The sequence below is a fragment of the Mastomys coucha genome, unplaced genomic scaffold (genome assembly GCF_008632895.1).
Source record: "Mastomys coucha isolate ucsf_1 unplaced genomic scaffold, UCSF_Mcou_1 pScaffold22, whole genome shotgun sequence".
In the NCBI taxonomy this organism is placed as follows: Eukaryota; Metazoa; Chordata; class Mammalia; order Rodentia; family Muridae; genus Mastomys; species Mastomys coucha.
The window spans coordinates 185,890,552-185,908,497 of record NW_022196905.1 but is presented as its reverse complement, the minus strand read 5'-3'; the positions used below and the strand labels follow the sequence as shown (position 1 = coordinate 185,908,497).

At 40.3% G+C, this 17,946-nt stretch overlaps 1 long non-coding RNA gene across 3 annotated transcripts in view; it reads left to right on the top strand.

Moving 5' to 3' along the window:
- LOC116069220 overlaps positions 1–17,650 on the top strand; it is a 48,557-nt gene extending 30,907 nt beyond the window's left edge. The window contains exons 2-6 of one of the 3 annotated variants that reach the window (XR_004109918.1): positions 13,625–13,723; positions 13,930–13,988; positions 14,234–14,289; positions 16,634–16,723; positions 17,512–17,650. This is a non-coding gene — a long non-coding RNA (uncharacterized LOC116069220). Of the gene's footprint in view, positions 1–1,467; positions 1,620–13,624; positions 13,724–13,929; positions 13,989–14,233; positions 14,290–16,633; positions 16,747–17,511 lie in introns of those variants that run through there. The other 2 variants (XR_004109919.1, XR_004109916.1) reach the window with 2 other exon arrangements.
- The last annotated feature ends 296 nt before the right edge of the window (positions 17,651–17,946 follow it).

Sequence of the window (17,946 nt, the reverse complement as noted above, 5' to 3'; positions counted from 1 at the left end):
AAAAGTCAGGCTGAAGGTTCACTTTTGGGGTCAGCAATGACTGCAATAGAAAGTTCTAGGTTATCTTGTTATCTTGGTCTACATAATGAAACCTTGTCTCCCCAAACAAAAAACCAAAGACACACACACACACACACACACACACACACACACACATACACACACACCTTAAAAAAAGCTAGTGGTTTGACTATCTACTCTATAAAGGAGAACACCAAAGCTTTATTCTCTGCAGAGATTGAAACAGAAGGTCTCTGGACACAGATGAGTGAGAACTAAGGTAGCTAACTGAATAAACATTTTAGGGAATTGGGAATGGATGTGCATACAGCTTCTAGGACCAAAGAGACAGGTAGCAAGGTGCGAAGAATAGTCTCTGTAGAACATGACCGTTTCAAACAATTTATTTTTATTTTTATTAAGGAGACTGATTCTAGGGTCTTTGAACATGAAACATTTGATAAATTCCACAGGGTAGCCTCGAACTTGTAACCTTCCATTCTCAGCCTCCAGGGTAGCTGGGATTACAGGTCTGGTACATTAGTCTGTCTCCCAAAGATAAGACTTTCAGGTTTTATGTCCAGAACATCTACTACTTAATCTTACCTTAGTAAGTTCTGCACATGAATTTTCAGTGTTCCACTCTTATATGTAAGGTGATCAAATATCTAATATAAATCAGAGAAAAGAACAAATCACAAGTAAACAGTAAACAGACAAGTAAGAGTTGGAAAAACAGTAAGTTAGAGATAACTATATATATATATACACATACATATATATATAGTTATCTCTAACTAATGTAAACTCTAAAACTATATGTATATATACATTTATGTGTGTATATACACACATAAATGTGTGTATATATATATATATATATATACATATTTCAGTATTGAACTGAACACATTATACGGTGTCTTAATCTATTTTCTATTCCCAATAACACAGTACTTTGGCAAAATAAGTTACTTCAAAAAGGTAGAGATAGATTTATTATTACCCATGTTGCTTATATAAAACCCCTTTGTTCTTCTTGATGCTATCACCCCAAGGACATAGATGTGATTCTTTTAAAATATTGCATGTGGATAAAATGGCTGTTATGAAAAGATAAAGCTGTCTCAGAGGGTGTGAAACCAGTAATGATGTTGCACAAGATCTATGTAGATATTTCCTAGAATTAAAAACACAAAACATGAATGATTGGAAGCTGATCCACATTTAGAAAATTCCGTAATTTACTAAAACATAGAAAAGAAAAGCATTTTAAGTTATGTCAAGAAAGAACAGCAAGTTCTGTGCCAAGAAAGAAATCATATTTTTTTAATGTTTGAAATTACAGCATACCAAATGAATACTAGTTTTAGAACTCTATTTCCCTGTACATTTGTAATTGATAGTATGAAAGTTTTTAGTAATATGAAATATGCTTCCCATTAAAATTATTTTTTATGGTTTCAGATTGCATGCTCGTTTTTACAAGCCTCTTTCACCATATCAATTGAAGACTGATTAAATTTTACGCATGAAATAAGAAGAAATGCTGGGTTTGGTAGTGCCTGCCTGTAATCTGCACTACCCAGAAGGCTAAAGTGAAAAGATGTTGGTTCAAGGTTAGCATGGGATACATTGTTTCAAGGCTTTCTGGGCTATAATTAAGATCCTATCATAACAGCAACAGTAACAATAACTAAAAACAACAACAAATAGCCACAAGAAATACAAGAAACATGAACAGCTCTTTAATAGTGGGATTGGAATATCAAGCTGGAGAAATGATCTTGAAAGCTGAATAAAATGACAAAAAGGAAAATTATAGAACATAGAAAATTAGAAATATATTCTTGGGATCCAATATAACAGGATACTAAGAGAGACTATATAAACAAACAAACAGAAAAAAAGGAAGAAAAATACCACAAAATAACTCAAAGTCTGTGGTTTCATGTTTTGCCCCATTCCTGGGGTGTGGGAACACACTTGCTTGGGTAGGCAAAAAGCTGGACTCTAGACTACATTTACCCTGTGCCACCTTCAGGTGCTAGGTTCAAGGGAATACACCGCTCAGGGGGTAGGAAAACACAGTCTTGGATGCGGGAGGCTGAAGCTCGGGTTCCCTGACTACCCGGAATCCAGTCGCTACTGGAAACCACACAGAGAAGTTGGGAACAGAGGGCTGGGGTCTGTGGGCCTGATGATGAGGCCAGAGCAAGGGGTTCTCAGACTCCTGAATATCCAGATACCACTGGGAGTTTCGGGGGAGTCAAGAACAGCGGAGGTCTGTGGGCTGAGGATGAACCAGGGGTCAGAAGGATGGAGGACTCAGGCTTAGGTCAGGGGTGGTGAGTCTGGGAAAGCAGGTGCGTCTGGGTCTTCTGTAGGAGATTTAGGCAGCATGGCTCTGTAGATGAAGGTTTTCACCATGCTCCCCATTGCGGTTCTTGGTGAAAGAGACCATCCAGGTTTATCCATAGCGTTTATTGACTGTTCATCATAGAAAATGGGTGCATACCACCTCCTCAGGATAGACTAGAGATTAAATACCTTTTTCAGGGAAGTAAACTTCCCTCCCAGGAAGTTTATTGGGTAAATCCTCAGGGCCTCTAGATAACACATTTGCATGGAGAAACTGGTTCTGATCTATGTGACTATAGGTCACGTTCCTATGTAAGGACTGTAGTCACATGACAGGGGCCTAGTCAGAAGGAGCTGAAGCTCCTACCATCCCCTCTGTGTTCTAAGGCTTCCAACCCGCTCAACCTTACCAAGTTTCCTGGCATGGTTCACTGCCCCACAAAAATCCATTCTCATGGGTTTCCAGAATGGAAGCCTGTGGTGAACGCATATGATTGGTGATGTGAAAGCTCATAATTAAGAATGTCCAAAGAACTTGGAGGTATGAATTTTGTTATTTTAAAAGAGAAGACTATATATTTCATATAAAAGATCAAAAAGTTAAATGGATCACTTCTTCATAGCAAGACTAAAAGCTGAAGGCAATGTGAAAATGACTGTAAGTCCTGAGAGAAATGGATGGCTACTTAAAATCCCATACCCAGCTAAAATATCTCTCAGTTCAAATAGAAAAATATTTGAGGTGGTTAACCAATATCTTTTCTTGTCAGTTTATTGGGAGGTGTGCCCTGTAGAGATCACACACACACACACACACACACACACACACACACACACACACGCACATACACATACACATACACAAAGAGAGACAGAGATAGACACAGAGATATACACAGAGACAGAGAAAGAGAAACAAAGAGAGACAGAGAAACAAGGAGACTGAATGTTCAGAAAAATGAGTTCCAACAAAATAAAAAGGTTAAGGAATCTCTTACTTAGAATGGTTTGAAGTACTATTTCAAAACAAAGACTATATAGCTATAAGTACATATTGGAATAGGCCAAAACATTCTAGAAGAGAGAGTTTCAGTCAGATAGACCAGAATATGTATTTGGTATTTCTACATTGTATAGGAAAGATTGTATAATTGGGGGAGTACTTTAAGATGTATTAGCAGTAAGTATGTAAACAGTTGAATTTAAAAAGAAAAAGAAAAAAAAGAAATTCCTATCTTGTAATTGTCCCTTGAGTAGTTTCTCTACCGCTGCTGTAGTGCAAATATTCATACAGGCAGAAGTTACACCAGTAAGGAAAACTGGTTTTCCAAATCTCCCCAACAATCAAATGCCAATAGCTCCTCAACTACAGATGGGACTTTGTGCCCACCTCCACTCGTCTATGCTGGGATTCAGTCTGGCTTGAGCTTGTACAGGTCTCTGCATGCTGCTAATAAACGATATGAATTCATGTATGCATCAGCCCTGTTGCATCTGGAAAACACTGCTTCCTTGAAGTTGTCTACTGGCTCTGGCTGTTAGCAATCTTCATGCTCCCTATTCTGATTAAATCTCCGAGCCTGGAGGCTGTTACAGTTTGCTTTAGGGGAGAGGTTCTTTCTTCACAGCTTGTCCGGAGAAAGAAGAATTTTGTTTTTCCTAAGTCTCTTGAAAGAAGAATTGATCCAGAAGAAGGTCAGGTTTTGCCTCTGAGGTATTCTAGTTTCTTTAGTTGGAAATAGAACCATGTGTCAATCATGTGGGTGTATTCTTGAATATAAGTTATTAGGCAGTGTTTTGTGAACATCATAGAGTATATACTTAGAACACAAATGGTGTACCCTATTAAAAACCTACATAATATAGGATGGTCTTTTGTCCTACATGGTACTGTACTGAACACTGCAGCTGACTGGAACAGAATCAGCTGTTCTGAAATTGAGTATGTAAACATTTACACAATGCAGATATTAAGAAGAAGAATAAAATTGGTACTTCTGTTTGGAATACTTGCTGTGAATGAAATGCAGAGAACTGGACACTGCTCCTGGTGAGTCAGAGAAGGAACTGTGTGTAGGTGTGAAGGTCCTGGCACCTGTGTCCACACTGTAGATCACATGGACATTACAAATTGACTGTGCAACATTTATTCTTTTGTCAATAATAAAATCACTAATTTGCTATCATGTTTTTACTTTATAAACTTTTAAAATGCTCAGCCTTTTGAGTTTTGTAGTAATACTTAAAGTACAAACACATTGTACAGCTACATAAAATATTTTCTTTTCCCTCTCCCTCTCCCCTTCTTTTCCTCCATCTCTTTCTTCCTTCCTTTCCTCCTTACTTGGGACTGAAGATCAAGCATGATAAGCAAATGCTCTGGCATTGACCTGTATCTCCCCAATTCTGTTTTCCTATTTTATTTTTAAATAGAATCTCAGGAAACTGCTGATGTTGGCTTTGACCGAAATCTCTAAATCAAGCAGGCTCTGAACTTGTAAAGGCATGGCTCACCCTTCTGGACCACATGGATCGCAAGCCTGTCTCAACTTTCTATTTCTTCTCTTCATTAACTTCCTATACAGGTTTTTTTTTTTTTTTAGTGTTTTCATTGACTTTAACTCTTGCTAAAAACTAAGGCATACATAAACACACGTTGCCCCGAGCCTGCATATCTTAGATGGTCAGCTCCACGACCTTCCATTTCTTCACTTGAAGTGTTAGGGACAATGAGGACATGGTGCACTGTTGTCCCCAATGATGAGGATACTTTCTTCCTGAACACCTCCAGAGGCTATATGAGGAAGTGTACCTTTTCAGAATTGTGTTCTTGGTGGCTGAATTGGTTTCTTTCCTTTGGCCTAGATTTGCTTTTAAGCAGTAAATGGAATGTGGACATTCTTCTCTATTAAATAGAAGTTTTTGATGTTGAGGGTACATAATTTAAACTTTTAAAGAATCTGTTAAGGTCTTTGGCTTTGGCTACAGCTGTCACTGAAATTCTTGACTGACACTCTTTTCTTTTCAGGTGTTCTTTCCCTTGCTTCTTCTACATCTGTATATTCCCACAGTGTGCCAATAACTCCTACCCACTAGTCAATTCCTCTCCAGCACCACTAGGAGCTACTTGGTAGCATCCTCATCCACAACCTCCTTTAGTCATCTGACATCTCAGTAGAGCCTTGTTGGTTTCTTTAACAGTCTCATGCTCAGTAACTCACTGAAGTCATGCATGAACTTGCTGGGATTCTTACTATAGATACCTTTTGCATAGTCCTTGGTGACATCACCTCAAGTCAGGTTTCTGGTATACCCCTAGGTTTTATGAACCTCCAGGAATGTGTTCACTACCAACACACTCTCTTCTTTAGTTCAAACAAGATCCAGGCAAGAATCCTTTTTATAAAGTAGGAATGCTAAAGTAACTCCTTCATTCATTGGTTGGCTTAAGGAAGGGTCATCATGACAGATGCCTTTAATCCCAGAACCTTGGAGGCAGAGGCAGGTAGATCTCTGGGAGTTCATGGCCAGTCTGGATTACATAGTGAGCTCCAGGACAAGAGTTACACAGAGTAAGCTTTTCACAAAAGGGAGTGATAATTTGGATAGGTAAAAATCATATCCATGTTGGGATCAAGATCACAAATTAGGAGAGGATGTTCTGGAGCCTTTTCAACATATTGAACAAGAATCCTGAGAGTATTTTTCCATTTCTCTGGGGCAGTAGCTCAGGGAGTATCTGAGATGAGAAACTACATCATCTATTGCTTCCAATAGCTCCTGTGTTAAACAGGTAACAAAAACTGATTGCAGTACTTGGTGGTTATTGAGTTTGAAGGCACATAGTCTCTCAATGGCACATATCATAAAAGGCTTCAATGAGTAGCTAGAGATAATGACCTCAAAGCAAGAGTATTACCCTGTCTTTAAAAGCTCTAAGACCGGACAAGCCTTCCTCTACGGATGAAAGTCTTCTCAGGCATCCATCTCCAGAACAAAAACTTTTATCTACATACAGGCAAATAATTCCCTTCCACAATCTGGTTATCAAGAGTTTGCAAATTTTCTTCATCTGTCTTACTATCAGGACTTGAAGTCCCACTTCTCACATTATATAAAGAATACTAATTCTTGAATCATTCCAACTACCCAGGACTAACAGTAAATGTGATATCATAGTTGGATATAGCCTTTCATTTTAATATTTGGTTTTTAAAATTTGGCTATGGTAATCAAAGTGCTGAGAGAGATACACTTCTCTGATTGGTCTTTAATCAACACCACTAGACATTTTCCACATTTCAAAAGAGAAGCCCTTCTTGACTATTAGTCATTCTCATCAATGTCCATGAAGGAGAGCCTTTGCCACCTCTGTCACACTGCCCTTGTGCTTTACAATTGTCACTATGGTGTGACAAACTGTATCTGTCAAGCAAAGACCATCACTGATTTTTCTACTGCCATTACAATTTTGTGTCTAGGCCAATCACTTGATGTACCCTTTAATCAACATGAGCCACAGTTTTGTTCACTCAGATGTCCTGATGAACAAAAGATGAAACCAAGTCAAGAACAAGAGGAGATACAGCCATGAGAGTCATTAAATATGGGTGTAGGAAAGTGTTTCTGATTAGCATCAGAACTAATTGCATTGAAACCTTTTTAGTATGTTAGAGATTAAAGTCAGAGCTTTATCTCTGATAGGTAAGTGCTTTCTTACTGGGCCACACTCTCCTTCCATTCAACATTTTTATATATGAGAGTATACTTTAAACTAAAACAAAATATATACTTATAGTAAATATATGTGTCAGTAACATAGCTGTTGTATTTATTGGTTTTGATATTTTACTTTTTTGACAAAGTGCTGGACCTAACTGAAGGGAAAAAAGACTTACTTACTGTTCTCATGTTTCAGAAGTTTCACTGCACTTTGAGTGGGGGATGGGACACAGGGCTGAAAGGGGTGGGTCAGAGCATGATATAGCCTAGGGGACACTCTTGCTGTGACTCATTTTCCTGTATCACACTCCCTCACTTCCTTTTCACTGCCCACCAATAATGCCATCCTCCTGTGAATCCGACACAGGATGGATCTATTCAGTTGGCCAGAACCCTTGAAGTCTAATCACCATTGGAAATGCCACAATAGAAACAGGCTATCTTAGTTAGGGTTTTACTGCTGTGAAAAGACACCATGACTTGTTGCAGCATTTTCTCTGTCTAACCACATTAGGGCAGTGACAGACCTGTGATTGGACAGGAATAGAGAGGTGGAGCTAGAAGTTGAGGAGGAAAAAGGGCAGAGAGGAAAGAGGGTGGAGCTTCTTCATCATGGAGGCAGAGGAAGAGGACGATTCAGACCCCTCATGGATATAATAACCAGGCTATTAATTGGGTCAAAATTTGTCTTTATCATTTGGCACTGAAATTATTGTATTGGCATCTTGTAATTGTGATCTTATTATTATATAAACCTGATTAGATAGTTAAGCCTTAAAAGTCATGCTTTACCGGATACTAGGCATTAGATGAATGATTGTGTGTAGGGGGGGAGGGGTGTGTAAAGCATAGCATGTGAGCGAGATGTTGCAGCTAGCTGGGAGAAAATAGCCAGAATCCACTGGGACTTAGTGTTGAGGCCTGCCGGTACCTGTACTGGCACTAGAACATTACCGGTGGGAAAGAGTGTTTGCGGGATGGATTTATTTTTTAAATATTCCTGTGACAAAGACCAAGGCAACTCTTATAAAGGACATTTAATTGGAGCTGGTTTACAGGTTCAGAGGTTCAGTCCATTATCATCAAGGCAGAAACATGGCAGCATCCAGGCAGGCACGGGGCAGGAGGAGCTGAGAGTTCTACATCTTCATCTGAAGGCTGCTAGCAGAATACTGACTTCCAGGCAGCTAGGATGAGGGTCTTAAAGCCCACAACTGCAGTGACACACCTACTCCAACAGGGTCACACCTTCTAATAGTGCCACTCTGCGGACTGAGCATATGCAAACCATCACAGGGTGCTTCCTTCATCTTCTAGACATTTTTACCAAACCAAGTTGACAAGACTGTCAAAATTAACCATCGTAGATGTTTTACCATTATTGTCGTTAAAAAGAATTATCTGACATATCTAATGGCACATGCTGCACCTGTATATTGTTTCCAAGAAACCAGTGTGTTTACAATTCTATCACCACAAATGTGTGAGCACTGAACTGCGCCATGACCTTGGGATGGTTATGGCAACATTTATTGTGGTTATGGTGATGAGGATTTTCCAGCTCTAACTTTATGAGAGTACTATTATACATGTAGTCCCTATCTGAGTGACACCCAATGTAGTACCAGACAGTGTTTAGCCTGGCAAAGTAGACTTATAGTTACAACAACGACAATGGGCTGATGTTTACAAAAGTGATGAATGATTTAGGCATCAGAAACTTTAATTGTAATGTTTGTTCCATCATTTACAAAATGGGTAAGCTTGGGGTAGCTCATCTAGTAATTCAGCATTATCAACCTGGCTATCACACATGAAACAAAACACCCGTAAACCATAAAATTATTCTTTAAGTGCTAAACAAGTCTACAGACACTGTATTAAGATATAGTAGAGCTCTTTGTGAAATACAGCAGCATTTCTTTATGTCCTTATGGTGGTTCCTTCATGTGATTATTTCTAAATATTTCATGAAGTATGACAGTTTGCTATGTAATAGTTTTTTCTATAGACAACTTTGACATATCAAGTTATAGAAGCCAATAAAAGGGCCCTACATTGATCATTCTATCCCTTTCCCAGGATAATTTGACTTTAGGGTTGTGGTGGTTTGAACATGATTGGCTCTAAAAGTGACACTAATTGGAGGTGTAGCTTTGTTGGTGTAGGTGTGACCTTGTTGGAAGAAGTGTGTCACTGTGGGCATGGGCTTTAAGACCCTCATCCTAGCTGTCTAGCCAGTCATCTCCTAGTAGCCTTCAAAGGAAAATGTACAACTCTCAGCTCCTCCTGCACCATGCCTGCCTGGATGCTGCCATGCTCCCACCTTAATGATAATGGACTGAACCTCTGAACCTGTAAGCCAGCCCCAATTAAATGTTGTTCTTATAAGAGTTGCCTTGGTCATGGTGTCTGTTCAAAGCAGTAAAGGCAAGGGTTAAGAAAGAAAGGGGGAAAAAACTAAAATAGAATGATCACATGCCAAAATTTGTCAAAGTCTGTATATCATAGTGATACCTTCGCACCTAGAGTTATCAAGCAATGGAATCTTCCTGAACATCAATTCATGTATGACAGTATAAAGAAAATTTGGTGCACACACATGATAGAGTATAATGTTGGCTATAAAGAGGACTGCAATCATGTCATTATTTTTATGAAGGTAGCCATGGAGTTCATAGCATTCAGTGAAATAAATCACATGCAGAATGACTAAGACTATGTGTTCTCTCTCCTATGCTGTAGAACCTTGAGGGGACAAAAGATGATATAAAAGTTGATCACTACCAAGGAGAAGATGGGAGGGGCAAAGTAGGTTCTTGTTAGTTATCAGAAAGCCTTTTACTAGATAGTAATCTTCTAAAAAATATATTTTTTAATTTTATATAAATAAGTTTTTGGATTGCATGTATGTGCACCATGTGGAAACATTGCTGCTAGATGCCAGAAGAGGGCATCAGATCATCTGGGAGTACTGATTAAGTCCAGAGGACACCAGGTTGATCCCCATCACTCATAAAGCAACTCAGAACTGTCCTTAACTCAAATTCTTCTGGGCCCTGCAGGCACCAGGCACACGTGTAGCAGACAGACATGAATGTGTGCCAAACACTCATACACATAAAATACAAAATAATGAATCCTTTCTTTTAATTTTTTCTTTTAGAAAGCAACAGAATAGCTTTCTTTGCTGTATAGAAATGAAGTAATGACTGCAGGCTGCCTGGAAAATTAAATTCATATGTTTATGACAGATTTTAGACAAACACAGAAAAGGAAGCTCTCAGCTTTAGAAATATAAACACGGACTGCCAGTTCCAATTCCAAAGGCCAGAGATCCCAAGTATACTTTTGAGGCCTTGCCAAGGGCTCAAGAAGGCAGCCCCTGGCCCCCTCCGCTCCTGTTCAGTTTACAGTAGCTTCCTTCTTTCCAATCTGCCATTGCTTTTGTCTGCCTACTTCAAAGCCATATTCAACTGCAGATCTCAAACACAATGCCCTTGCCTGGTGTCTGGTTACCCGGGCTGAAACCCTTTTGTTTTAGGGTTGCCTTCACAGCTAACCTTATTGGGCTAAATTTACCACCTTGGCCTACTTCATTCCTTTATTGTCGGGAAAATGAAGATTTCTAGGGCTGATTCCCATGACAGCATCCAGTAGACTAGAGTCCCTTTTAAAATAATAATAAATAATAATAATTTTATATTTATATTTATTATTATTATTATTATTATTATTATTATTATTATTATTATTATTATCTCTATAAGCCAACCCACTCTTATTGGCTATTGAGAGTAACAAGTGGGAAGTAAATTACTGGACTCTCTGAAAGTAATTTTGGAGACTAGAGACATTTCTGCTTTAACGCAGGTTTCAAAGTGTTACTTCAATCCCTGATATAAATTAATCGTCCTTCAGCCAAAACTCCTCTTGGTTCCATCTTCTTCCGGCACCTTTGATTACAGCTGCCTCTTACTGATATTTGTCCTCAAAGGAAACAAAGGAAAATGGAGAAATGAGGGAGGAAAGTGAACAGAACTGATTTTACACAAAGCCTCTTGTTTTCTTATACTTTGGTTCAAGGATAAGAGGATGGAGAAAAGCTTTTGTTGCAAGAAGCTTAGACAAGGCTAAACCATGCACTGTGCAGCAACAGGAGAAGAAAGAAAGCCCATCATGGGTCCTCACTAGAAGAGGTGAAGGGCTGAGAACCCTACACAACTGTCGCTGAACATCAGTTTCTTTGTCTGGTGTGGTCTTCCTTATATCGTCCTCCTAGATGGTTGCTGCAACTGGATAACATGGTTAAAATTTCATCCCCTTTTCTTTAATGGGTTATATATAAATATAACTTACCAATGAGCCATACGACATAATTGTATACCTGGACACAGTTTCGTCAACTAGACTTTCAATTCTGTGCCTGCCTTTACTACTTTATTACTAGAAAACTATCCTTTCAATAAAACATATTTATTTGTTCATTCACTTATTTACTTATTTGGTGGTATTTTGAGATAGGCTGGCCTGTATAACTTCACCGAATTAATCCTCCTGCCTCAGCCTCAGATGTTCTGAGATTAAAGACTTAAAATTAACTATGCCCTGCTGTAACTCCAGCGAATTCTGTTTAAATATTTAAATTGGACAGTGCCTCATTGAACCATTTCGGAAAGGTGGCTCTATGGGAAGCAGAGAAAGCCCTAAATGAATTCTTGAGTGAATGAGTATCTTTGACACTGGTACAGCCATGATGAGGACAGAGGCTTCATACCCATGGGAAATCGACAAAGCCTTCCCTTATATAGCTTAGGCTGAAAACAAATGATAAAGCCTCGACTTGGGAGGTCCTAGAGTGAATGTATGACCCATGTGTATAAAAATGAACAACTGCAGTTTCCTTTTCCCAAATGTTTAAGCCTGAGCCTGCCCCTCTCCAGAGATCTCCTACTGAGACGAGCCAACCTTCCCACTATGCTGCATGTAACAAACATGCCGGGAGAGAGTCCAGGGCTATAGTGGTAACAGGTGCCCAGCTCGTGTGACCCCAACTTTTCTGTATATGTTTTCCTTTCTTCATTCCCTCCTTTTCCCAGTTAGGTTTCCAGATCCAATACACTGGTCATAGCATGCAGCAGTGAGCTGAAGAGAGGAAGGGAGCAAGCAAGGCACTGAATAACAGGAAGCCTCAGCAAAGGAGGAGCCACTTTAAAATTGTTTTTCTTATCATGTTAACGAAGGTCCCATCACCTCACACACTTATCATCACATTTGGTTTTGGCTTTTGGGAGACAATAGTGATAATGAGACCATTCCAGATTAAGGTCTAAATAGCTCCCAAACCATGAACTTGCTCTAACCTCTTATAAATTTATAGACTTTTGTGTTTTCCATATGAGATTTAGTCTATAATGGATACGAGCTATGTTTAATCAGAAAGGAATGAAAAAAAATTAGCTTGAGGTATAGCTCCATGGGGAAATGCTTACACGCATGTACATGGCCCTGGGTTCAAATTCCAGTAATGAGTAAGGAATTAAAAACTCTAGGAAAACGATTATATCATTTGTAAGATGATATAAGAAAGGAGAGAGAATATGGAACAGCCTATAAAAGAGAAAGTGTGTTCTGAGAAGAGAGACGGGTGTTCCTGGGGGACCCCAGCGATTCTGGGCTTCCACACTGCAAGAATGCTTAAGTCATCCACCACAGCACAGAGGTTGACCCCATGAGGTAGGCAGGTACAGAGGCTCTCCATCTGGGGTCAAATGACCCTTGCAGGGGTAGGGGGTCACCTCAGGCCTTTAGAGAACACAGATGTTTATATTATGATTCATAAATGTAGCAAAACTGCAGTTATGAAGTAGCATTTTTGTGGTTGGGGGCTACCACAATGTGTGGAAGTGTATTCAAGAAGACCTTCTGTTAGCACCCAGAAACGGCGGTAGATATGGGTGGGTCCACAGACCTGTCGTCAAGGCAACGGCCACCATATTTCCAGAATCCATTGGGTTCCCACCTTTACCTGGACCTACTACGTCACAACCCGTATATATGAGACAATTCTTCCATTTCTCTCTCTCTTTTCCTCTCTCCCCTCTTCCTGCGCCGCGGTCCCCACTCTCCCTTAAATAAACCTCTTACACATGGAGCTGTTTGTGTCTGGTGTCTGCAGACGTGTCCACCGCCACCCGAACCCCATCACCTTCAGGACTCAACAAATCATAGCCACCAACCAAATTGGGTTGTTCAAATGTGAGATGTAACTTAGAGACACTTCAACCCTTGAAATTCTTTTTAGAAATAATTAAATCCCTCTCCCTCTCTCTCTCTCTCTCTCTCTCTCTTTCTCTCTCTCTCTCTCCCACACACACACATACACATACACACACGCACACAAATACGCACGTGCACACGCACATACATTTCTCTGTGTTTGATATGAGTTCCTGCTGTTTATAGCACTGTATTGTAGCTTATTTATCATTTCACTGAGTGTTCTGTTACTAACTGTTCTTTCCTCTGCCTGCATTGAAAGGATGCTGATGGACAGAGGACATGAAGCAGATGTGATCTGATAGAGGACGATATATCCGTGCACATCCTGACATCCTTCAATCTTCAACTCTTCTTTCTGGTACGTAAACCTACCAGATATTTTTGTAATCAGAGCTCCCATTCTTCTTTGTCCATGAGCCTCATTTTTAGGTTGTCAAGGGACCAAGAGAGAATTTTTTGCACAAAGATGTTGTAGTAAGGAATTAAGAATACTCTAGATCACAGGTGTAAATAACAAGATGTCAAAAAAATGGATTTGACATGTTCCTTCTGTGTTTTTCCCAGATACTTGCTTTGAATCTGGAAAAGCTGTAAAGAAAACCTGCTCCTTCTTCTGGAGAAGGGTGAGTAACTTTATATTTTAGGTAAAATATAAAATGTTTTTCTGGGATATACAACTGAATGGCAAAGAAACGTTATAGAAGGTTCCAAAATAAAGAGAAATGAAAACCTGTGTTCAAACAACAAAGAATGTCAGATTTTGATGCTAATACATGAAGAAATGATATTCCCTGGGCAATGTACAAAATTTGAAAGTAAATTTCTGTATAAAAACAACAATAATGAAGTATTGTCATCTCCTCCAAAGCATTGTGACAAGAGAACACCAAGGGCTGCTGCCTGCTGGAGTTGGAGCCTGCCTTTGTAAGTTGCCACAAACTTTGACTTGCTGATAGTTTCTTTTGTTGCATAATCTTTGCTTTTAAAGAGTTGGAAGCTCAGCTGGGTAGGGTCCTGCCCTGTGAGTACCACTCCCTTTATTTCATTTAGCTTCTGGTCCTACTTTCTTTAATTAGATATTTTCTTTATTTACATTTCAAATGATGTCCCATTTCCTGTTTTCTCCTCCGAAACCCCCCTATCCCATCCCTCCTCCCCCTACTCACCAACCCACCCACTTCTGCTTCCTGGTCCTGGCATTCCCCTACACTGGGGAATAGAGCCTTCACAGGACCAAGGGCCTCTTCTCCCATTGATGACCAACAAGGCCATCCTCTGCTACATAAGCAGCTGGAGTCATGTGTCCCTCCATGTGTATTCTTTGGTTGCTGGTTTAGTCCCTTTGGGAGTTCTGGGGATACTGGTTGGTTCATATTGTTGTTCCTCTTATGGGGCTGCAAACCCTTCAGCTCCTTGGGTCCTTTTTCTAGCCCCTCCATTGAGGACCCTGTGGTCAGTCCAATGGTTGGCTGAGAGCACCCACCTCTGTATTTGTCAGGCACTGGTAGAGCCTCTCAAGAGACAGCTAAATCGGGCTCCTGTCAGCAAGCACTTGTTGTCATCCACAATAGTGGTTTGGTAACTGTATGTGGGATGGATCCCAAGATGGGGCAGTCTCTGGTGTAAGAATTGAGCAAACAGGGATACCTCATACAAATACCAAAGAGCAAGGAATGTCCATTAAGCCTCAAGATGAAGAGCTTCAGAAGGGTTTACAGAGCAAACACCCATCCCCAAGAAATGGCCCTGGAAGGGTGGATCTCCTCCCCACCCCTCCTGTGTGCCTCAGGTATCTAATCCTCACCTGGAGGAGAAAGGTCAATAGAAACAAAAGAACAATTAGAAAGATAAAGTGCAACCAGCTCACGTTGTGAAGTATAACCAGCCCACATTGTAAGGTGTAAAACTCTGTTGTGAAAAGGTATAAAAACTAAGCTTTATGTCCTCTGGGTTGCCTTTGCTCTAAATGCAGGACTACCCCAGTATAATGGTTCAATAAAAACCTCATGCTACTTGCATAGATTTCCATCCCTGTTTCTTTGTGAGTGGGGCACCCACTCCGAATTTAACACTGGATGGCCTTTCCTTCAGTCTCTGCTCCATACTTTATCTCAGTCGGGTCTTACTTTAAACAGTCTCATATCCTTGAGCACAGGATTTGCCTCCAGCATTACAACCCCTGGTGCTCTTCTTCTCTGACTATGCATCTTGTCTTTCTTTTCTCCCTACTTCCTCCTCTATCATTGCAGTTCTGCATAAGAGTAGTAACCACACAACACAATTGATACTAGGTTGCCTTGAAATCTCTTTTACGAAAGGCAATAGCCCCAAACCATTTAATTTGGCATCTGGCATATTTTTTGGACAAGGGCAGAAAGCAGTAACATTGTTTACCAAAGCATCACAATAATTTTTCGTATTATTCCTCTTTATCTGGCCTCCATGTTCCAATTGCTCTCAGCACTGCTGTCATCCTACTAGGATGACTTACTAAGCCCCACTTAAAGTATGCAGCTGCTTTTTTAGTCCAAACTCTCAAGGCTTCTCATAGTTCTCCAACAAACAGCATGGTCCAGCCTATCATGGTACCTACCAACTTCTGTCTTAGTTGCTGTTCTATTGCTCCAGTGACATACCTCCTCCAACAAGGCCGACAATCTTGTTGAAACAGGAACTCAACTTTATGGCATCAGCCTCTCACTTATATAAGTTTAGAACATAGGGAGAGGGATTTTTGGTGGGGTAAGATGATATAGGAGGCAGGGAAGGGTGAGGGAGGGTATGGAGTGACTGACAGGGTCAATGGCAAAGCTCTACCTCAGCAACAGCCGGGGCAGAGGCAAGGTCAAACAAGTCTAGCCGTGTCACTCCATATGGAAGTGACCGAGACTGGTCTCAAAACTCGAGCCAGGCTCAGGTTAGTCCTCAAGGCCCAAACCAGGGCCAAAATGGGGCCCAACACTCTCTCTTTTTTTTTCTTTTTCTTTTTTTTAAGGCTTGTTTTATTTTAATGACTTATCCATGTAAGACCACAGCCAGGCTGCTATGTACAGACACAACGGAAGCTTTATTTCTTGGTCTCTTCTTCCTTGGACAGTCTTGATGATCTTTTCCTTCTTGGCCTGGAGGCACTCCTCCCCCGCTTCTGTGCTTCCTTGGTCTTAGACCTGCAAGCCTTAATCTGGCCAGCCAGTAGCTTCTTGTGGGCCTTGTCTGCCTTCAGTTGAGAATCCGCTTGTTTTTTTAATATATTCCCTTTGACCTTCAGGTACAGGCTTTGATACATATGGCGGACAATCTTCTTAGATTCCCAGTATCTCCTGAGAAGCCGGCGCAGGATCCTCATCCTTCTCATCAGGTCACCTTCTGAGGCATCTGAGCATTAGCAGTAATCCTTCCCTTCCCTGTGCCCACATGCGTAGCCTTCCAAAGGGCCAAGGTGTTTTTCTGGCAGTGAGCCCAGGAATGGACAGTCACAGGCTTCCAGATGATCAGCCCATCTTTGATCAGCTTCCTGATCAAAGCTGACAGGAATTGGCATTGGCAATTTCATTGGTCTCATTGGGGTCCAACCAGATCTTCTTTTTACAACAGTGGAGGACACTAGAGGCAAGTCTCTTCTGTAGCCTGAGCATACAAACCTCCCCCTTAACCATAGCATGGAGTGGTCATGTCATCAGTTTATATACCCACAACACCAGGGTGCTTTTAGTCTCTGACTGAAATTTTGGTTGACATCAAAGTTACCCACAACAAACATAGGTTAGATACAGATATGGTTTGTAAACTTAAATAACATTTATCCTTGAAATGTGAGAAGTTAACATACAAGCAAGGCTTAAAACTGCTGAAAGCTTGAGGGTCTCAATAAAGTAACCCAAGTAATACTATGTAGGAAGCTGCATTGTCAAGCACATTACACTCACAGAGAGAAAAATGCACACCAACAGAAGCAAGGCCACTGTGGTGGTTTGAATAAGAATGACCCTCATGGGCTCATGTATTTGAATGCTTAGTTATCAGGGAATGGTAGTACTTAAGTAGAATTAGGAAGCATGGCCTCATTGGAGTAGCTGGGGGTGGGCTTTGAGGTTTAAAAGCCCAAGCCAGGCCCAGTGACACTTTCTCTCTCACACTATGGATCAGGATGCAGATCTCAACTACTGCTCCACAGCTTGCCTGCAGCGTGGTGATGGTCCCTAAGCCTCCAAAACTACAGGTAAGTCCCCAATTAAACACCTGCTTTTATAAGAGTTTCCTTGATCATAGTGTCTCTTCACAACAACAGAACACTAAATTAGCCACCACCACCCCCCAAAAAACTACAGGGAAAATAAGGAAAGAAATTTGTAAGGAAAAGAAATGAAAACTGAAAAGGTAGCTCATACCAAAAATTGAAAATATATATAAAAAACCTGGAATAAACTACAAATGTTTATAATTCCTAAAGGCATAACAGAAAAGCATAATGAAAGTACATTATATTATAGGAAAAAAAATCATATAGCTTTTAAGAAGCACCAATAAAACTTTTAGAGAAAAACATATCTTCATTCAGAAGAAATAAAAACAATGTTAAAG